The sequence below is a fragment of the Passer montanus genome, unplaced genomic scaffold, assembly GCF_014805655.1.
Source record: "Passer montanus isolate IOZ18808 unplaced genomic scaffold, ASM1480565v1 scaffold52, whole genome shotgun sequence".
Classification (NCBI taxonomy): Eukaryota; Metazoa; Chordata; class Aves; order Passeriformes; family Passeridae; genus Passer; species Passer montanus.
In genome coordinates this window covers 951,159-973,969 of record NW_024370152.1, presented here as the reverse complement: position 1 = coordinate 973,969, position 22,811 = coordinate 951,159, and the positions used below count along the sequence as shown (strand labels likewise).

At 36.7% G+C, this 22,811-nt stretch overlaps 1 protein-coding gene across 8 annotated transcripts in view; it reads left to right on the top strand.

The window, feature by feature from the left end:
* PCGF3 (polycomb group ring finger 3) overlaps nucleotides 1-22,811 on the top strand; it is a 55,481-nt gene that overhangs the window by 5,595 nt on the left and 27,075 nt on the right. For 2 of the 8 annotated variants that reach the window (XM_039724098.1, XM_039724093.1), the window contains exons 2-3: nucleotides 402-439; nucleotides 22,296-22,338. The exons of 2 other annotated variants lie outside the window; for them this stretch is intronic. The gene's annotated coding sequence lies outside the window, so the exon portion shown is untranslated. The remainder of the gene's footprint in view (nucleotides 1-401; nucleotides 440-22,295; nucleotides 22,339-22,811) is intronic. 4 more of the 8 variants (XM_039724097.1, XM_039724091.1, XM_039724101.1 and 1 more) reach the window with 2 other exon arrangements.

Genomic DNA, 22,811 nt, shown 5'->3' with positions numbered 1-22,811 from the left:
GCATAATAAAAGGCATCAGTCAGTTGATTAATTAGTTAAAGGGCATTGCCAAATTTATTTTAACTGACTAGACAAAATGTTTTTGCAATAAAAAATTATTTGTTGAACTAAGCAGAGGCAATCAGTGGAACAGATTTGAGGAACAGGAGCTTTTGGTTTTTTGGATTTTTTTCAACATAGTGCCGTCTTTTGTTCCTTGAGTGACTTTTCCCAAAAGTCATTGGAACACAGAGACATTTAGAAGCTTAAGCTCTGTCTTAGCACTAACATCAAGGTGGTCTGGGATCTTAACTCCTGCATTTCAGATGATTGTATTTCCTACTTTTTTGTTGTGATAATAACTGGATTTTCTTTCATTTACCTTTTTTTCCCTAATATATAAATTTTATTCTGGACACAAGGACTCAGATATTGATTTCAGAATTCAAAATAAGAAGAGGTAAGGAAACTTTTTATGTGCTGTGTAAGTACCTAATCATGCATGCTGCTAAATGTATATATGCCCCTGTTCCTACATCCAGATAGTTACATTTTAGAATATAACTTTTGTTAAATCTGTATCTGTTAAAGATACTTCTAATGGTTTTTCATCACTTTAAGAAAGTGCTAACACACTGTATTCAAACCTATCTTCTTAACGCTTGAAATGGTTTTCTTTCCGTCCTTGAGTTATTCCTTTCGTCTGAGGTCTGAATCCCACACCAGTGTACAGTGTTTGTTTGCCGGATTGCTTCTGTCTGTACTTAGGAAAGCCTCCCAGCTGCAGTGCTGCAGCAAGTGATTAATCTTTCTTGCTTTACCGTTGTACTAGTTGGTTGTTTACTGTCTGGGTTTTAAGCTTTACTGAACCGTTTTTAGGAAAAAGCAAGCATAACTTCTTAAATACTCACTTAAAATTTCTTATCTGCATGCACACGTTGTTCTTACCATGTGCAAAAGACTACACTTGTAGAAAAGTTCTGCACTGTGGAAAGTGTAGTAAAAAATTACACTCTTGTGTGAAATTCATGGTCTTAGAGAAAAACATTTAGTTTTTCTAGTAACATTTGTATGGATTTATTTAATATGTTGAATGAAGTAAGTAAAGTGTCTTTTCCAGTAGCACTTTCCTTAAACAATTAACTTCCTTAATTGCAAAGTAGACTTCCATCTTAAATCAATTTAAGCTTTAAGATCATACTTTTTTATTGGGTTGCCATGAGATGATGATTACTTCACAGGTATTTAGTTTGAATATTGGTAAAATAAAATTCTCTGATTTATGCTTGTTCTCAGATAAATTGCAGATGGACGATATTTTTGTATTTGCCCTTGAAAAATCCATAGGCCTTTTCTGTGACAGAAATTACTGTGGTAATAACATATTTTACCAAAATTTTCAATCTAACTATTGTTGAGTAGGAGGAGTTTAATTCAAATGCTTTTTAATAACATGTATTCGTATTAATAGTAGTGTTAGAATTGGTAGCACCAGAGTAAGTAATTTATTGCACATCAATTTATTAATTTTCTGTTTCTAGTCTTGTACTTCTCTTTCTAGATTGACTAGAATGAGGTAGAAATCTCTCCCAAGATCAGGTCCTTCTGCAACAATTTCAGAAGACTTGTGTTTATATTGGTAAAATACTTCATTTGTCATTCTTTGACCATTGGCCACAGGAAAAGTAGCCTAGTGTTGTAAATGACACCACACCATGTAAAAAGGACTCTGCGGGGAGCAGTTTTTGTCTCTTCACTTCCTTGCTTGTGAGATTCTTTCAAATTTTTCTGGTAAAAGTCACCAGAAGCAGTCTGCACACTGATCTATGTGGTATTAAGTGGATCTTGGCAGTTCAAGGTTTCATTTTACTGTCTTAGGAATATATAGGTGTAAAAAGTACTGTATTAATTGCAATAATTTTTAATGTAACATTTTAGGGATATCATAGATACTGCCACTGGGAATTGTTTATCTAAATCTGTTTCTCTAATCTGTAGCAGTCATTCAAATTATGTAAGGTTATTTTGTCCAGACAATAATAGCTCTTGGGTTGTGTGATTATGATTTTATGACTAAAAATGGCTTGAATTTGAACAAAGTTTTGCAGATACAGGGAGGATAATATTTTGGTTTGTTTGCCATTGGTATTGGTGGTTTTGGTTTTATTTTTGTTCTTTTGTTTGTTTTTTTTTTTGGACGAAGATGTGTTTTACCCTGGCCTTTCTCTTAATTTACTGAATTTATAAATGCTACGGGTTGAAAATAATTGTAGGACTAATTCTTTATGTAAGCTATTCTGTGATCAGATAGGTAAATTGATTATAGTCTTCTTTTGCAGCTTCCCTTAGGGAAGACAAAGTCCATCCTGTCCCCATTCTTCAGTTCTGCTCTCCATCACTCCACCAGATGGGTCAAATTACTTTCATTATAGAACTTGAGGTACACTTCCAAAGGCAGTGCTCTGTCAGAGCATTTATTCTCCAGTCACAACCATTAGTTGCCAATGAACTGAATTTCTGAAGGTGTTTGGAAAGTGTCATAGATTTTTTTTTTTCCTTAATCTTTAGTATGGGAAAGGTATAAGGGTAATAAGTAAATGCAAAAGGGTATAAGTAAATGCAAAAAGTTTCTGGAGTCCTCTTCTGTAGCTTCCATTATTAGGCCTGATGATACTATAAGGTATATTCACTGTAAGAGTGAAGACAAGGGAAGAATGAGCTGCTTTTGCTTCTCCCCCAGATTCCTTAGCCATTTATGGCTTCCCATAAGTAACCTTTTTTTCGACTTACTCATCCATTATCACCATCTGCAGAGTTTGACAATTTTAGCATTCAAATGGAAAAAAACCCCAAATTCAGCTCTCTTCTCCCAGCTTTAATCCAAAACCAAAGGAATGAATTTCTTTCTTTTTCCTCTGAAATTACTGCTTTCTAGTATGAAGAGACCTATACATGGTAAATCCTGAGAACAGAAAGTCTTTGAGATGCCCAGGATTTGCCTTGTGGAGATTGCTGGGAGACATGGTCTTTTCTGACCTTGTCAGCCAAACTTTTACTGGTGCATGTTTGTTGTGATGAATGTTGTGTTCTGAAGAATGGAGGGAGGCAAATGTCAGTGTGGGTGTCATCAATTAAAAAACTGTTACATTTTTAATAAAACTGGTAAATTATTTTCGTTGTCTCTTATGGTATAGTTTAGTCACCAAAAGCAGGTCTTTGTGAATTGCAAAGAAGGACTAAATTCAAGCCTACAGATACTACTAGTAAGCTGCAGTAGTTAATAACTTGAAGTGAAAGGTTATGTTTTCTTTTTACTTCATGTCATACATCCATCTAGCATTTGAAATTTATTGTAGGAAGCAATAGGGGTGTATGAAAGTGATTTGACTTCAAGAAATTCCTGAGGGTAGTTTAAAAGTATATCTGGGATACAATTATTAAGATAAATAGCAGAGATAGTGTTTATTTATTTACTTATTCCTTGCATGGACTGTCAGGCTCTGTTTAAGCTGAGCCTTTTCAGAGATTTATTAGTTTATTTCTACACTTTTTGAACAGTTTGTATCAATGTGCAGCTGAACAGTTTTGGGTGGAAATGGCTATCTGTTTGAATGTTAATTATCAATTCTGTAAGTTCAGTGATGTTTCTATAGATGGATAACTTTTTATACAGACTAAGCAAAAGATAATTATGAAAAGCTGTAGCTCATCAATGACTTGCCAGTGCTTTCTTTGTATTTTGCTGCTTTCTGATCTTAAACTACGGATTAGAAAAGTTTATCAGTATATCAGAAAATCATAATGTTCATCTGAAATGCTGTCATGATTCCTCACAGCAAAAAAGCCATTTTAGTAATTATTTTAGTCATTATTTGTCTGCTTTTGTACTAGTGTTCCACATGTATGTTCTTACTTCATTTCACCTGTCTGTTAATGCCGTCCTTTTTACTTGAAATTGGCAAGAGGTAGCTGGTTATTTGGTTTCTGTTCCAACTTCTTTATTTTCACTAACAATTTCCCATTACCTATAAAAGTTGACATCAGTGTCTTGTTTTAAGGGATTCTGAGTTTTGTGCAAAGATCTAAATGCAGAACATGTCTGAACAAACTCTTTTTTGGATTAAAACTAAAGTATTGCAGAAGCTGCAGAGTACCATTACCAGGACTGGATAAGGAAGAGCAACTTAACTTTTGCACTGAGTATGTGTTTTCTATATTTCTGACTTCAGACTGAAGGCTTTCTGTCTGGCGAAATTACTATAGACAAGACTGGAAAGGGAAACTTCTACTAGCTAGATTATGTGAGTATTTTGTTAAAGTTGCAGCAGGTACTGAGGTGCTTGTAAGAGAAACTGGTAACTATTTACTTTCTCTGGGATACATTTAAGCAGCTGGTATTTGGCAATTTAGCAAGTGTTTCCTTGGCTACTCCTTCCTTAAACTGCAACTCTTAATGACCTAGATGAAGTAAATGCAGACTATCATTTTGACAGATCTTAATAATGTATACTGTTAAAATAGCACTTGGGAATTCTGTCTGTCAGGCAGGTTGGTGGATGTACCTCTTCTTGCACCTGCCTTTCTTCCTGAAGTTTCTCCTTGCTCTTCTGCTATACGAAGCCTGCATTGCCACAAAGTTGCCTTCATCATTAATTTGTGGTAGTATCTGTTAAAATAAGCACCTGATCTGTAAGAAGGTTTTGCTTTCAGGTGGTGATCTCCAGCTAGGCAAGTGGACAGTACCAATCAGTAGTTTCTAAAATTGCAGTTTTAGAGTTGGTCTAGGCTCTTGCATAAGTGAAACAAGCCTCTGGTGAAATTTTGTTGCCTTAGTAATTTAGACCTTTCAGCTCCTGCATACTGCCAAGCAAATTTTCTCTGTTTTAAATAAACCAGCAAATGTCACATCATGGCAGTGATTGGGTCACAGCAAAGAATTCAGATGTTAGTGCTGAAGCCTCTCATGTTGTTGTCCACTGTGGGCAATGTTCTCCATTGACACTGACAGACAAAATAGTGATGGTGTAATGGTGTCGCTCTGCTTTTTGGTTGGAGTTTGAGGAACTATTTGTTAATAATGATTTTAATGCAATGTTTGGAATTATTGATTTCTGTATTTACTATCAGGTTTTCTTGAACTGTGACACATTATTAGATTATGCAGTGAAAAAAATCTTAACAGTAAAACTTTGGAAGATTTTTCTATCTGCAACATTTACAGTGAAATATAAAAACAAACCCAAAACTCACAAACCAACCAACAAACTGAAACAAAACAATCAAAAAACCTCAAATCAATACCCAGCAAAACAGCAACAGTTTTGATAACTGAAGATTTTTTTTTTTCTGTGAGGTATAATTTCATTGTGGAAGATAATGCATATTTTGATAATGCTAGACATTTAACTTCTTGTCTTCATTCCTACATGCATGCAAAACACCAGATCTAATAATGATTAAGAAATGAAAATAAATAGAATGTGAGTGCTTTAAAGGTACCATTCTTTCTACAAGTGTACATTTTTAAGCACTGTTATTCTGCTGAGAATATTTTGAAATGGAAAGTGAGGTAATTCTCATTGCTGAATCATTCAGACTTGGAAGTGTAGTAGTTTTACATGAGCATACATAGCAATGTAGAGAAATTTCAGAGATGCCTGGCTCATGTCTCTGTAATTATTTCATTAAGCCTGCCACAAGCATGAGTGTAATCTTTCCTTCACATAATGGGACCAATCCTAAGTACAAGCATAGTAAGAAAAATTTAGAATAGATGAAATGTGAGAGACATAGCTGATGAAATCTAGTTATGAATGTCTTCTGTGTTTTGGTAGAAGATACTTCGAGATCTCTGTGGTGTCTGCTGGTTCTAATGGATACAGCATCTAATTGCTGAAAAATTGTAAAGGTTAAAAATAACCTGTTAGGACAGCTGGTTAGTAGTTTAGGGCTGCTATTTATGTTCCTATTTTGATTTAATATGATAAAAGTGGTATGTTCATCATGTCAAAATGTGCTCAGATCTTAAAAGCTAGAGTTTTACTGTATTGGAAGGATGTGGTTTCATGCTTACTGGATGAGTCTAAGATTTTTTATGCCATGTCTTAGTCCTCCTTTGTTGAAACTGCTATTTTTCCTTTTTATTACCTGTTCATCTGTCCATTTATTTCTTAATTCCTCTCAGGTATCCCTTCTTCTATTACAAGCCTACATGTTTTTGTCACTCTAATGGCAGCTTTCCTTTTAGTCTGTTTATATTGAAGGCTGTTATTGGATTGCAGTTCGCATTGGTACAAAAGAAGAAGAGTTCTGCTAGGTTTGATTTGACTAGGTTGCTGGTTTTTCCTGTCTTTGTAGGGCTGACAAGTGATTATTCATTGCCCTTGATTCTGCAGAGGACAGATGGGCCTAAGGGGTTTTTGTGCAGCTGAGGAATGGTGTCTCACATTTTTTGATCAGTTCTGCTGCTCACTTGCAGGCTGATGGAAATGGCTTTTGGGCCTTCACTGCTGGCTACCTGCTGTCTTTCAAGGGAAGTTCATCACATGCCATGAGTGGTACCTGAATGAAAAATGACTTAACCATGAGAACCATCCGTGCAGTACAAGGCATGTGGGGTTGACACTGAATAGGGGTCTGCGGGAATAGGAGTGGATGCTGCTTCATGACACATGCAATCTCACTAATTAGTGATGATTTTTTCCTGGTATATTATTTTGCTTGCAGTGACTGACAAGTGTAGCTTTATCCCAACTGTTAATGGACAGTTATCATTGAAATTATTTGTAGATCTCCTTGTTAAAAAAAGGGAAGCTTTTAATAGTGTATTCTAGCATATAGTTAACAAGGAGAAATCTTCCAGTCTTTGTAAATAGCACATAAAAGCCTCTTGTGGTTTTACTCCAACCAGCAGCCAAGTAGATCCCTGTATTATCAACACTGTTCAGCACACATCCAAGACATGGTGCCATACTAGCCACTCTTAAGAGAATTAGCTCTGCCCTATTCAAAATCAGCAGATTGCACCCCTTATCCCATACCATTTACATTATGCTCAGGTCCCACACTATTCCATACAAGCTCATTAAACACCATTCCCCTTCTCTCTCTTTGATAAGATACCCAGATGTCATTCCGTAGTCTGTGGACCACACCTGCAAAATGTCCATAATATATCTTTTCATTCATTTAGTCCACGACTTCAGGCTCCATCTGTTATGCTAGTTACTCAGGACAGGAGAGGAGGTGTGTTGCATGCAATTAATTTAGTCCAATTACTGGGCACCAAAGCCAGCTCAGATTGTGTCACTGCTGTGCTTGGACATCTGGAAGGCTTCTCCTCCATTGGTTTGAGAAGTTCCTGTTATATTTATTCCTGCAACATACAATTCAGGGAATGGATTGTAACAATTTAATGACATATCCATTATAATCTTCACACCTGGTCCTTTTGGGTTTATAGGGTGTAGTATTGCAGTGAAATCCTTTTCTTGTCCCCAGCCTGGCTCCAAGGGGGTTCCTGTAAAGAGTCCACTGTTAGTGGAGGCCTTCCCGGGGCAGCAGAGACACAGCCTGCCTTACCATTGTCTTCAGCACAGGCTGCAAGGGACTCTGCTTCCCCTGCTCCAGTGTGGGGCCCCACTAATGGGAAACAGTTGTTCTTGAACTTGTCCAACGTGGGTCCTTGCCATGGGCTGCAGTTGTTCATAAACTGATCCAGTGAGGGTTCCCTGTGGAGACACAGGTCCTGTCAGCAAACCTGCTCCAGCCTGGGCTTCTTACAAGGTCACAGCCTTGTTAAGTCATCTTCCTGCTCTAGCAGGGGATTCTACATGGGCTGCAGGTGGATCACTCCTCCACCATGGAGGACACATCACAGTCTCTTCAGCTCAAACTCAGATCAAAGTTTAACCTGTCAGCACAGTAGCACTACCCTGGCCATCTGCCAGCCCAGGCACATCGATGTGGTGTTACCAGAGTGTTCCCAGGCACAATTCAGGAAGGTGAGAAGCAGTGTAGCAGTACAGAAAGCAGTGAAAGCAAAAAGCAAGCACTGGCAAGCACTAGGCTCTTAATACATGTCAGGAAAGCAAGCCCCAAGGCAAGCTCAGGAGGCTGCTGTTTACCAGCTGAACAGTACTAAAAGCTATATATTCAGTCTAATACGTGGAATGGAATCTGTCATTACCTTGAACCCTTTGTGCCTAATATCTGATGCAAAAAAGTACTGTCGCAGTTTAACCAAGCCTCATGCAGCTGCTCACCCACTCCCCTGGAGCAGCAGGGGGAAGAGAATCGTAAGGGTGTACTCTAAAAAGACTCATGGGTTTAGATAATGACAGTTTAACAGGGAAAGCAAAAGCTGTGTGCAGAAGCAGTGGAAACAAGAAAACAAATTCACTGCTACCTATGGGCAGTTGTTCAGCCATCTCCAGGAGCAGGGCCCCATCACTTTTAACTGTCATTTGAGAAGACAAATGCCATCACGCCAAAGTTTCCCTTGTTCTTCTTTCTTCCCCCCACTTAATTCACTAAGCATGATGTCACTTTAACAATTACATTTGTTTTGAGAGAGGAAAAAAGATGGAAAATGCTTTCAAAAGCAAAGTTTCAAGACTTCAAGAATTGAGGGAATTAAATCCTGAAAGAAATGAAGGACTGAACAGCTGTAGGTGGAAAGAAAAATAGCTTTTTTGCTCTCTTGGTTACACTCCTGCTGTAGTATTTAATATGAAATAAATAATGTAAACTATTTGTTTGTTTCTCATTGCCAGACATGAGGATTGTGTCTGGGGTAAGAAAGCTGCTGCAGCAAGAGTTCAAAGGAGACTTTGAGTTTGTTGTATCATTGCCACAATTTATATCTGAAAGAGCTGAATGTCAGAATAATGGGAGAAACATATGAACAGAGTGCATCTTAGAGTCCTCCCAGGCTTTCAGGAAGAAAAGAAAAATTTTGCAAGGCTCCTTTATAATTTGAATTATATGGTACATGGATAGCTAATTTTTTGTAATTTACTGTCTGTACATTCAAATCCACAAAGACTCCAGAGTACCTGCTAACCACTTGCAGGTTATGGAGCAATTCTAGAAACATCTTCTTTTGTCATCAGCACAGAATCAATTATTGGACAGATCAGTGAAGTTGAAAGCTTTAGTCACTTAATTTTTTTAACCAAAGGGTATGTAGTTTCTCAGGCCCTTTCAAATCTTTGGATTAATTAGCCATCAAGTGCTGCTATCTGGGCTTAATCTACATGGGAATGTGAAAAAGTGATTGTTGGTAAAATGTGTCTTCAGCTGAATTGTAGTACCCTTCTGCTTCTTCCCAGCTGGTAGCTTCTGGCCTGTCACTACATAGTCTAACAGGTACTCTTTTACTGTTCTGCCAGTGTACCTGGGCCAGTAAGTGGAGTCAGGTGACTGAAAACCTGAATTTTTAAGGACCTTTTAATAGATAGCAAGGGGAATTGTCTTATGACAATTTTATGAATATTCTTCCTCTCTGTTTCAGAAACAAATGATAGAGAAAATTGTTGTTTTTGGTAGAGATCTGTGATGAAAGATAAAAATCCTAGTACTCAGGTTATCATACAATTACTTACTAAGGATACACATTTTTCTTGTCTTTGTTAATAAGTGGTTGATTTCTGGGGTTATAGAATTACATTTAATTTCTTATGTAACTGGATGTTTTTATTGTATGATTAGGATTTTTCAACAATGAAAGTTAAAACATATATGTGTAAGTAGAATGAGGAAGGCAAAGACCACCACAGCTTAAAGATTTTGAGGAGTTGATGGCACAGATCCATAAGGCTTCTTTCTTCTTCATGGTAAACTTTTCCATCCCTGGTTTTCTTGTCTGGATGGAGTCAGAGCAATCAATTCAAAGGTACACCATCAGATTCAAATGACAACTGAAAGTAATTTGTTATTTTGGGTTGTCCATCTGTTCTGCAGAGGTCTTCATAATGAATATTACATTCTGTTTCAGCTGTGGCTAAGACCTTAAATTACTTCTCTGAAGTGCATGGATATTAAACATTCAAAAAGTGATGTGAAATCAGGTAGTAAAATCTCACTGAAGATTTTTTTTCTTCATGAGATTCAGGGCTGGTTTTGATCTCAGTTTTACTTACTGGAAGTCAAGGATCTCTTGCTCTGTGTGAAACAAAGTGCTTTTTTAATGACTTGTAGTTTACATCTCTATATTCTTAACATGTAGTATGCTGGCATATATTCTTCCGGTGTGAAATAAATGGGCAGGAGATCTTTCTCCTTTTTAATGCCTTTATTAAGAAGAATCAGCTCACGTGGGGAGAAGTTGACGGGTCGCACCCACGCCGCCGCTGCTCCCAGGTGTGGCACGGAGAAGGAGGGTGATGCAGCTTTGTCTGCTGGTCTGCAGACAGAGCTGGGGATTCCGTCCTCACAGGAGAGTCGCAGATTCCTGGCTTTTTTGTCTAACACCCCAGGGCGCACTCCTCTTTAGGAGTGAAAATAGCTTACAACAACTGGTCTGACTTGTTTTTTAACTCTGCAACCTAAAAAAAATATAATTTTCTATTCATAACACGGTGTATGACAAATGTCTCCATACCATTTTGTCAAGACTTGATCTGGGATAGCACTCAAGAGTAGTCTTTTCTTCAAAAGCCAGGAGGCCTCTAGCAGTGATTTTGATTTCTAATAATGAGACAGATTTTATTTAGAGGAGGTCATAGTAGTGTTCATTTCAGAAAGTAAGTTCACTTCTGCAGTAATGTTTTTTGCTTTTATACTATTTTAAGACTTTGGGAACTTTGGCACTCTAAGACTGCTTCCCAGTTTTATCCATGCTTGTAAATGGATGTTGATTGGAAATGACCTCAGCACTAAAAAAGGAAATAGCAGAATATAAAGAGTAATTTAAATGTAATTAAATCAGTGTTTCTTTGTCAGAAGTTGGAAAATGTTTAGTTGGATAAAATCTTGCCAGACAGATGTTTTTATTCAAGCTATCTTGCAGAGAATTTTATCTTTTGTTGCACAAATTTTTTTCTGTGTCCTTGTATTTGTTACTTTGTTCTCAGGGCTGTGTCAAGACCTTGTCATGATCATCTCATGATCTAAACAATTAAGCATGTTTTAATTGGAAGAAGGGTCTGGAAAGCACCTAAATGAAGGAAGTGGTTTCACAGACTGAGGAGCCAAGGTAGTGGTGTTTTGCTACCAAACAAATTTCAGTTTTCACCATGCAGTGCATCCTCTTTGCTTGAGCAAAGTTCTCCATTAACCTTCCTGTGAATAAGTGAATTTAGCAGTCCTGCAGAAGACCATCCCCAGACTGGAGCCATTTCCAAAGCATCTCTAAGCTTTGAAACAGCACTACCTGTCTGGAAGGTACTGTCTTAATGTGACTCTGTTAGGAGCATTTTGAACAGTACAGTGGTGAAATTCTAAAGTCTGGTAATCAAGACAAGCTAGATGTTAGTTAAGAAAACATGTTTTCTAATGTAAGGTGCCACAAAATACTTTTCTTGCAAGGAATGTTACTGACAAGGTCATTTATAAAAGCTTTTCTAAGTATAGGTTTCATTAATGAAATTTCATTTTAAATTTATACCTTACTAGTTATATAGGACTTTGTGTACATCCAGGTATTTTACAGTAAACTACAAATAAGTCCATTTGATTTTTAAAAAACCCACCAAAATAAAAAGCAAAGAATAACTGTGATATTTTAGAGGTTTGAGATCACTAAATTACCATTTCTATTTGTATTATATTACAAGTGCTTGAGATTCTCTTAGGTTTTCTATTACCAAATGAAAGATTTGCTTTGAGGCAGTGTTTCCTCATTTTCCCGTAGTTCTTCTCTGTTTATGTTGCAGCTGCCTAAGTCTTACCAGAATGAAATGGAAATGTCTTACATTACCAAAACATCATGTAATATAGACACATTAAATGCATTAATTGCATTGGATATAGTAGCTGCTCTTAGTGAAAGCAACTGTGTCAAAATGGTTTATGTGGAGGGCAAGGTAGTGACTGGGCTGAAACACAAACTGTAGGTGTTTGTAGGTGACCATGCCCTCCCTGTTAACAGATGAGCACAAAAGTTACGAAGAATAATTCTTTGTCCTATGACTCTTTATATTTAACACCTTTTTCCCCCTGGAGATGGTACTTAGTATATCGGGGTGTGTAAAAGAAGGGCATAAAATTCTCAGTAATAAATTTCATCCTCTTTCTAAATGGGCTTAATCTAAATCTTTCTAAATGGGCTTAATAGTGAAATAACTGACATTATAGTTAGGTGTACATCCTTAATTTCTTTGATACTGAGTATAAGCACAGCAAAAACAAGTACAAGACACCAGGTTTTAAAGGTGTTTTGTTGTTTTCAAAACCTTTTTGTCTTGCCCTTTCTTTCCCTCTGGTTTTGTGCTGCTGACTCCTGCTCTGCCCACTGCATTACCTGTCTCAGAGGTTAAAAGGAATGAATGATTCGGAAGGCTGGAGCCAAAAATGAAAGAATCACATTTCCCATAACAGCTGGCACTGCAGGTACAACAAAACTTAGAAAATTTTGTGTTGTTGCAATAGGGCCACTTCATATGCTCTCACTTTGAGTCTCCAGAGAGACTGCTGCTTTGTGCAGATCTTTTGCCCAGACACCTTTCCTCCCAAGCTACAGAAATTCAGTACTAGGTCAAAAGCTTGTGAATCTGATCCCAGTAATTAGGGTTTCATACTAATGCAGTTCAGTATCTTGCATCTGAAATTTGGCTGGCTAGCCAGTTGTCTACATCCTGCCTGATGAAGGAAATGTTGATGTGGAAAAAGTATGTTTAAATTATAGGAATTCACAATACTAAATATCCCTATATTTTTCTGGTAGTATGCTTACTGCCATTTCAAATATCGTTCAAGAAACCTTGAAGAGTATAATCACCTTTTTACCCCCTTTACTGAGCTTTACAGTCTAGCTTTACAATATTAATACATATGACCAATACAGTTTAGGAATACTGACTGTAGCATGCATGGTTTTGAGATGAACCACTATATAACAAACAATACTCCAAACCCTAGTATCCTAATACACCTCGGTAAAATAATAGGAAAAAATATTAGCCAATGTGAAAGTACTCTGAGAATTAGATTTATCTTGTGTTTTGTACATTTTTGACTAGCTACAGGAATACATGGCCTTTATAATTAATGTTTCTTTCTCTAGGATGAATATTTTTTCAGTAGTCAGCCCCCTTTTTTAAAATCCTTTTTCTTTTGTAACAGCAGCAGTCTTTGGATTAGTTTCAACAAATTTTGAATATTGATTTTAAGATAAGATATCATTTTACAGTGAAATCTGTATTGTGACTTACAAGCTCAAGTAAAAGCACTGCAACTGCACTTACTGTAACTTTTAAGTTAATACTCTTATTTAAAGAAAACTGAAAGTACCTATAAAAATTCTCAAATAAAGTATTACTTTATATTCATTATAATGTTTTATTTCTGGTAAGAAATGCCTGCCATCTGTTGCTACTTGAAAAGCTTCCTATTGATGAACTGTGGGAATGTGATCTCTTCCATAATAACACTTCCAGTGTCTTGGGTGGATGTAATACATATTTATCCCTTGTCTGACTCTAAGAAATGTTGAGGCAGTAGAAAAAGTGGAGGAGGAAGGATATGGGGAATAATGCACTGGGGCTGACAGTAGTGATGGTAGGTGGGAAGCAATCAAGTAAGTAGGCCAGGATGTTGCATTTAGTGTGTATGTATGTACATGTTCCTTACTTCAAAAATCTTCCATTCTCTTATTTTTCACTTGCATTGCTCTTCTTCCTAAACAGAACTTTTTAAAATGCCAGCTCTGATTCGGTATTGGTACTTTATGCATATTAATATAAGACAATTTTTAATCATCATTGCTCGACATCAGGAAAACCTTAATCTTTAATTGCTTTGCACTGTGTTTGCTTTTGCCTTCAGAGCTGAAGGCAGCTAATGCCAAAATCTGTCTCCAGCTTCCTATAGAGAGGCAGGGTGCTTATTTCTCCGCTCTGTTGAATTCCCATTTGTACATTTTAAATGCAGTTTCATTTTCTTTCCTCATGATGTAGTCCTGCAGCAAAATTGTAGCAGGCTTCATTATAATAAAGATTTGGAGAAGTTACAGGTGGTCTTTATGGGAGGGGTTAAATAATGGTTGTGCTGCAAGTCAGAGTTGAGAGTATGACATCATTTGCATTTGTTTTTCTGCAGCTGGCATAACGAGAAGAAAAAAACCACTTTTATTGTCATTTTGCTGTGTTTGCTGTGACCTTGCTGTATCAAAGAGAAACTGTAAAGCCTGAAACACTGTCTGGATTATTATGTTAACTTCACTCTCCGTCTGTCTTTAAGTAAACAAACAAAGTTCCTTATTACATTTCTACATTATGTGAAATACAAAAGTATTACAGATATTTGGGAACATTTTTCTAAAGCCCACCTAAATATACTCTGATAGTTTGCGCATGTGGTTTTTTCCCAGTGTATATTTAATTTAAATAACTCCTTCTGTTTTCTCCTTATCTTGTAAGTAACATTTATATAGCCCTCTCAGATCAGGATGTGATAGGTGAATATAGGAAAGACAGAGGGATTTTTTTACTCACAGTGTTCTGATACTTGGTCCAGTTTCATGTCATTATTCCTTAATGTGTTGATATAGAATTGAACTGTATTTTAAAAGATGCTTTACTTAGTAGCTTACAACATTGCATTTAAGGCAGACTGTAGCTATTTAAGTTGGCCCCTGATACATTCTGGATTAGTCTCTATCTGATTATGGCTGCAGTAAATACTGTCAATGTTTGAAGCCTGTGCTTTCACATGTTTGGACAGAAGGTACTGCGCATCTGTCCATGTGGGGTTTTTATGCTGTTAAGTCTTGGCATCTATGAATTCAAGTCTACAATGAATCTAATGAAACTCTATTTGTTGAAGATGAAATATGAATCTTAGTACAGGGATTATGTTTTTCTTCTTTGAAGTCTTATGTTATTGGTAGGTGAAGATGTAGATGTGTTTTTAAAGTAAACACTGTGTATAATAACTCTAGTGTTGCCATTTTTCTGACAAATAGGTATTTATTGTCTGTAGTTGATTTTATTAGAGGAATAATGGCTACTTACTTGATTTTCAATGCATCTTCCTAAATTTAGTGCTTTTTAAGCATCTGTTGTCAGTTGAAAATTTAAAGAACTCTTACTTTGATTTTGGTATTTGTTTATCTCTTTGGCTGCAAACACATTGATGGATCAGTTTTGCAACCGTTTTTTAGCTAAATTTAACAGGTTCCTTCACAGTTCAGGATTCTAATGCAGTCAATTAATTTTAATAAAGACTCCAAATCTAAGCAATGTGTAAGAGAAAATACTGAAATAAAACCTTACATTAAAATGTCATTGTATTCAACCCTGGTATTAAATACATGTCTAGTAAATGAGATTTTTAAGATATTTGGCAAACTGAGATTGAGTGGTCCTTCTTGTTGTTGTTTGTGGTGATCACTTTGTGTGTGGGGAATTAAATTTATTTTTGATATGTATAACATTTTGATAGTATTTATATCTTACAAATTTTCTAAGGAAGTTAATTCCTGTGACAGCTGGGAGGGGGTGGTATTTTATGTTTGTCGTTTCATTCTTCAGATTGAAATGACATAAAATGTTACCAAAATTTTTGTGAGGGGTTGTGGGACCTAGTTTTGAGTCACTTAGTCACTTAGACTTCAACTTCAATGCTATTTCTCCTGTCTTAAATGAAATCCTTCTTTTCTTCATTATGCCTTTCACTAATGACATGTAAGCATACATTTTGAACATCTTTGCTGCTTTGACAATTTACTACAGGGCCTGTTTCATTTTCTCTGGACATGTTTGATGGAGAAGTACCAGATAGATCAGCTTCTCATTGTAACATAGAAGAAAATATGTGATGTGAATAAAGAGTTGATGGGTAGATTTAATGCTTCTGTGTCCTTATTGTTGCTTCTACTTTATCTCAAACATTTGTGTCAGTTTTTACATGTAATTTATTATCAGTGCTGTCTTTTATTTTACAGTTAAATGAATTAACTGTGTGTAAAAGTGAGTGTGTTTTGCTTTGGGGTGAACTTTTCTTAAGCCACCTTAATGCAACTATTAGTAATGTTGTGAATATATCTTGAGTAGTTTCTCTTTAACCAATTAGTCAAGTTTTCTCAAAAAAAGAGCCAGGTTCTCTTGAATGTAATAGATCAAAGAAATAAATACTACATGGTGATTTTCAAGGATATTTTCATGAAAGTGGTGTAATCACACTACTTCTTTGTTTTTGTGGTGTTATTACACCACTTCTTTCTTTTTTGAAGACTTCTTTGTTTTGTATTATCTGATAGTTGACGTTACCACTAATCATGATCCAAGTTCTCTAAAATAACATGGCAAACTTAATTACAAATAAGTTTCTAAAGATCCCATTATTTATGCTTTGGTTGACTTGTCAGCTCTTTGTCTTTTGATCATAAATGTGAAATGGGAATTGTCTAGTGAATAGTAAGAACTTTTAGAGTAAAAATCTGTCTAGCATAAAGCTCATCACTGAATCAGTCTCTTGGGTAGCAATATTAAAGATCAAGTTATACTTCCTGTGTATAAGAAATTTTACACAGAAATGTTCAGATAGAGTTTATTTGAGTTGCCAGCTGGTTGCAGGGAGGGAGAAAAAAAAAAGAAACATTTCATGTATTTGTTTAGTTCCAGAACCAAGACTAGAGATGAAAAAGCCAAATAACAAGATCTAAACAGCCTTTTAAGGTACCAACTCACACAGTCACTTTAAAACTAGGATCATAGGCTTTGGTTTTTGAACAATTTTCTCCAGTATTCTTGTGACAATAGTAATGCTCTTGTATAAATTAGGAATTTTAATCTGTCTGTATCAAGGATATTTTTACTTGCTGTGTGCAAAATAAGGTGGGGATTTTGTCCTTGGTTGGTTTTCTGGGCTTTTTCCCCTTTTTTGATTTCCTCTAAACTGGAATTGAAATAAATAAACTTAGACCTGGGGAGTATTTCAGGGAGAAAAATGTGATAGTCTAGAGCTTTAAGTACTGCTCCAGTTTTTCTTCTCCTACCAACCTTCTCTTTTGCTTAGCTGTGTTCTCAGGATGTCTGAATGTGTTTGGTAACCATTGTTCTTGGAAGCAGTACCTCTGACACAAGCGTGCAGTAATACGAATTACTGGGAAGGATTCCATAACTTTTCCTCATCTTATAAAGTTATTCCTGCTAGAGAAGGTTCCTGGTTTATTAAGGAACAGTGAAATATCCCAGCATGCCCATGCACCTTGTCCTTCCAAAGTATTGGAATACACAAAACGAAAATAGATATGGATGTTATCCTGGAGAAGGACGGCATGGTGATTTTCTTCCTAATCACTTCATGAAAGGTAAATGCATTCTGATAACTTTTATATTGGCCTTGTATTGACCTAGTTTTTAATCTTGATTGACTGACCTGATCTCCTTCAGTGACAAGGTGACCCGCTTAGTGAATGAGGGAAGGGATTATCTTGTTTATATGAACTTTAGTAGAGCCTTTGGCACCATTTCCCACAGTATTCTGTAGAAACTGGCTGCTTAGGGCTTGGGTAAGTGCACTCTTTGCTGGTTAAAACACTCTCTGGATGGGCAAGTCTAGAGATTGGTGGGAAATAGAATTGAATCCAGCTGGCTGTTGGTCACAGGTGGTGTTCCCAAGGGCTCAGTATTGGGGCCGCTTCTATTTAATGTTTTTATCAACAACCTGTATCTGGGGATTAAGTGTTGCTTCAGTCAGCCTGCAGATGATACCAGATTGGGTGGGAGTGTTGATCTGGAGGGCAGGAAGGCTCTACACTGTTATCTGGACAGGATGGATAGGTAGGCTGAGGCAGAGATACGAAACTGAACAAGGCCCAGTGCCATGTCCTGCTCTTGGATCAAAACAACCCCATGCAGTGCTACAGGTTGGGGGCAAAGTGGTTGGAAAACTTTCCAGCAGATAATGATCTGGGGATGCTGATTGACAGCAACTGAACATGAGCCAGCATGTGCCCAGGTGGCCAAGAAGGCCAATGGCATCCTGGCCTGTATCAGCAATAGTGTGGCCAGCGGGACCAGGGCAGTGATTGTCCCTCTATACTCATCACTGGTGATGCCACACCTCAAGTTCTGTGTTCAGTTCTGGGCCCCTCATGACAGGAAGGACATTGAGGTGGTGGAGCAAGTCCAGAGAAGGAAAAGGAGCTGGTGAAAGGGTCTGGAGCACAAGTCCTGTTGAAGAGCAGCTGAGCGAGCTGAGGTTGTTTAGTCTGGAGAAAGGAGGCTCTCACTCTCCACCTGAGAGGAGGCTGACCCTAGGTGGGGGTCAGTCTTTTCTCCCAGGAAGCAAGTGATATAATCAGAGGAAATGGCCTCAAACTATGCCAGGTGAGGGTGAGACAGGATATTTGGAAAGATTTCGAATAGTGGTCAGGCATCAAACCAGGCTGTCCAGGGCAGTGTTGAAACCCTGCAGGTGTTTAAAAGATGTTTAGATGTGGCACTAAAGGACATGGTTTAGTGATGTGCTTGGCTGAATCTGTGGTTTATAGTGCCAGCAATTATAGTAATTTGAGTGAGTACTACTGACAAACCAGCCAAGCTCACCAGCATGGACAGGCATGTGTGTCTTAAGGGGGAGATGGAGGAACTGACTGTTGGGGTGACCAAACGAGTCTGGGTGGCTTCCAGGGACACACCAGGATCTGGAAGTCTCCATCGTGAAAATTATGGTGAATGTGTTGGTTTAATTAATTTATTTCTTTCTGTTTCAGAGCAGTCCTGTTTTTTTCTGTGCTCAGTTACTAAGATACAGCTAGCTGCTTTATTGAAGGTAGAGTACTGGTGCCATCTGGTGGTGTTAGGGCATTCCCAGGAATGAGAAAAATCCCTTGTGAGGAATTAAAAAAAAAGTACATGGATATATATTCTGCCTTAGCATGTAATTATTCTCTTGAATTAAGTCATAAAAATCTGCACATGCATTCGTAACTAAGCTTGCTGCAGCAAATTTAAGTCTTTAGTCTATTTCTTTCTGCTCAACAAAAGGGTTTGTTTCTAGTAGTTTCTTCTATGAAACAACATAGAAGAGTTTTATTGGAGCTTCCAATATTTTAAAACTCATTTTAAAAGACAGAATATCTTCTCTTATACCATTTTGCTAAACCCAGCCAAAATTTCTCACTGCTAATGTTTGAAGTCACTGTGCTGTTTTGTAAGTTGCTTATATATTGTTTCAAAGTAAAAGTTCAACAACATACATCTGACGACAGTTGAAATAAAAAACTTTGGTATCTGAAGCAAAAGCAACCACAGTACTGTTTTCTTTGTCTGCCCATCTGTTGAAATCGTGTCCTCCATCTTAAGTTGCTTACCTGAGTTAATATCCTCATCCTTCTTCAGAACGCTCTGTACAGGCTGTATTGACATTTCTAGGGATGGAAGTAGGACTGTGACCTGCTTCTCCACTTCTCTTGAAGTAAATGTCTGACTGATAAGTAGCTTGCCCTACAATGGAAAAACTTGTAAAAGAGAAAGGTACTTTATTTTAAGTTGGTGAGCTTTTTGATTAATTTCATTTAACTGTTACTCTTCATCTGTTGCAGGTCACCATATTATTTTTATAAGTTACTTTTAAATAAATTTCTTTATGGAACAGACGTCTGTTTGTTCAGTCATTAAAACCTTCTTTCTATTGCAGCTGATTAGAATAACAGACTATTTTTGTTTTAATCCAGGTAGTTGAAAAAGACACATTCTGTGCTTGTATTTCTTCATAATCTCTGACCTCATGACCATACATCACTTTACTGGCATTGTGATAGAAGTGTAAATTAGACTTAGCTCTGATAAGTAATTGCGTTAGTTCTCTCTTTACATGGTTGTGCTCACAATATCAGGAGCCATTTTTTAATTCTGTCTTTACAGAATAAGTTATTTCCAGGCCTGTTCAGCTAGTATAGTTTGTGGAATTAGAAACAGCTATTAGAATTTAACATATATAATAGTACTTAATAATTTAATGTTAATATTTAAATTATAGTTAAAATGTTAATTTATCAGTATTTGTTGGTCATCTTTGAGGATAACAAAACTGTTTGCCATAGCAAGGGCACTTCTTTTCCTGCACTTAAATTCAGCTCATTGAAAATCTAGGTTTGTCTGCTGAGTGAGATGCCTGATTTTCATGATCTCATAAAAGTGAGATGCTTATGCTCAATGTATGCCACACAATCATGAGCATCAGATTTAAAATTTTTCTTTTCCACACTTAGTTTTGAATCTGAACAAAGTTCTATTGTTGTAGTGCTTTGTTCTTAGAGATATGACTTTCACCTTAAATATACTGTCCTTGTGAGTTGGGGTATACCTGTTGCTTTCAGTACAGTTGTCATTCAGCTTTTGGTGCTGTATGACTTTAGTACCTTTCAGCAAAATTATTCAGCTAAATTATTATTATTTGCTACATTTAGTTGTTTTCCTCAGGGTTTCCCCACTGTGAGCATTATCCTTCTGTTTGTTAATGAATTAACGTTATTGTGCTAAGTTTCAGCAAAAGAAAAATATGTATGCTTATTCTGTTAAAATAGAGCAAAGTTGTAGCGGTTTGTACATCTGCCATTCTCTTCAGTTCTGAATTTGTACCTGGTAACAATGACTTCCTGTCTTGTACCATAAAGTTAGGTGGTACAAACTACAGTTTCAGTTTGATAATCTGACAAGTTGTTAATAGCAATCACAGCACTTAAGAAATCCTTTAAAGGAAATATTAATACTCACTTCTAACTTTTTGCAAGATCAGTACAATAATCCACTTGCCCAGTCTCCAGCATCCATCTAGATCTAAAAAGGAACTGAATTTCCCTGTTGTTAGCTTTCATAGTGTATCACTATCACCCTGTAACTAGAACTGGAAGAATATACTGATGATTTAAGATGAATTTGGTTGTTGTTTTTTTTCTCACAAATTGAGTACCACTTCCTTTTTCCACATGAACCAAAGTGTAATCTTTTCCTCTTCCAGCAGTAGTGAGGGAAGATTCATGACAAGGCCTTTTGGAAGACTTGTTACTTGAGTTCATGTTGTGATGTGCTTTTAGAGTTGTGATAAGCCTCTGAGCTGGTTTCTTTAGAAGCAGAGTGACTGCTCTGTTCTCCACATTTTGCTGGAAAAATAGATCTTTTAAATAAAGTCTTACAGAGTTTATTCTGCTGTGTGAGGGGCTATGTGTCTTTAATGGGGATCTTTTTTGTGGATTCCAACAAAAGAGCATCTCCTGCAACTCTGTACTGCTTCCAGTTACTAGTAATTTTTTATTTTGAATTCAATCAAAGAAGTTCACAGTGGAACTGCAAAGATATTTTTATTGGCATTTTTCTTAAGTTTTTGTCAAGTCCTGTCATTAACAGCTTGTTTTGTCATTGTTTTTGTAATTCCCTTAGCAATAAAACAGCAAAATCAGTAACTACCGGCTATACCTTTGACTTTTTGGAGCAGGAAGATGGAACTAGTAGTACTCTTTATCTGTCACTGTAATAGCTGAATCTTCCCTCTGTGAATCGATAAGAAAAATTGCTTCTTCTGTCAAACTTACCTACTCACATGAGACTGTATCATCTTTAGCCAAAGAACAAAGATCCTATTTTTTATTATTTTTAAAAATATAATTTTATTCTGGCAAATAGCTAGAGATTCTGGAAATACTAGTTATTTCCCTGAAAGTATTTTGGAAGATTAAGATACAAAGAGCAGATTACTTTAAAGTATAGCTTGAAAACTGAGAATGCTGCTCATCTAAATGTGCATCTTCAATTCAAAATGTTTTCTTTTCTTACAGACTTTCTAGTCCATAGGTTGTTGTTTAAGAAATCTGCTTATTTATTTGGTTATTTTTCCATGTCATTTTTCAATATAATGAATTTCTTTTATTTTTCCGTCACATGATAAGAGGACTTCTTAGGACTTCATTTTTGAGCAATTTTCCTTGTCTAGTAGGAGACTATGTTAAATCTTATTTTTCTTTATTTTTCCTGAGGATCAGTTTTTTCCCCCTTTTCTTGCTTACCAGTGCTTCTGCCCTACTGTTCTCTTAAATTAATAGTGATACCTAAATACTTAGGTAAATTTAGTGAGCTGAGTATTTCTTTGTGGCAGCAGTATTTTGAGGAATTTTGGATGTTAACTTTCAGACTATTTTTCTGTCTTTTCAGGTCTCTGGATGGCAGACTCTGAAAAGAAATGCTGTTTTAAGAGGTATGCCTCATGTAGGCCAAAATATTTTGGACTGGTTTCCATATAAATGATAAGGCTGTATTTCTGAGGAGTCCATCTGCTGATCCTCTCTGTAATCTTGCATGAATAATAGTTTCAATGCTGACAACTCTCTGAAATGTGAAAGCTTGTGCTGAGATATACAGGCTTGTCTTATCAATTTTAGTGGAGAGGCCTGTAATACGTTGCTTAACTTTTTGCTTGATCATCTTAAGAGAGCTCTGCCTTAGTGGACGCAGGGGATGAAGCACAAACAAAGCAAGTCAACTTTCTGAAATGTGCGTGTCCCCTTTCAGCCTCTCATGACTTCGTGTGTGTGGGGGTTCATTTATTTGCTTGTTTTTTAATTGGGAATATAGTCCAGATTTTGTAAACGCCCTCATTCCCTTTTTGGTGTTTTGTAAGACATCCAGACAGTGAGAGGCTGACACCATGCCAGCAGTGTGTTTAAAATA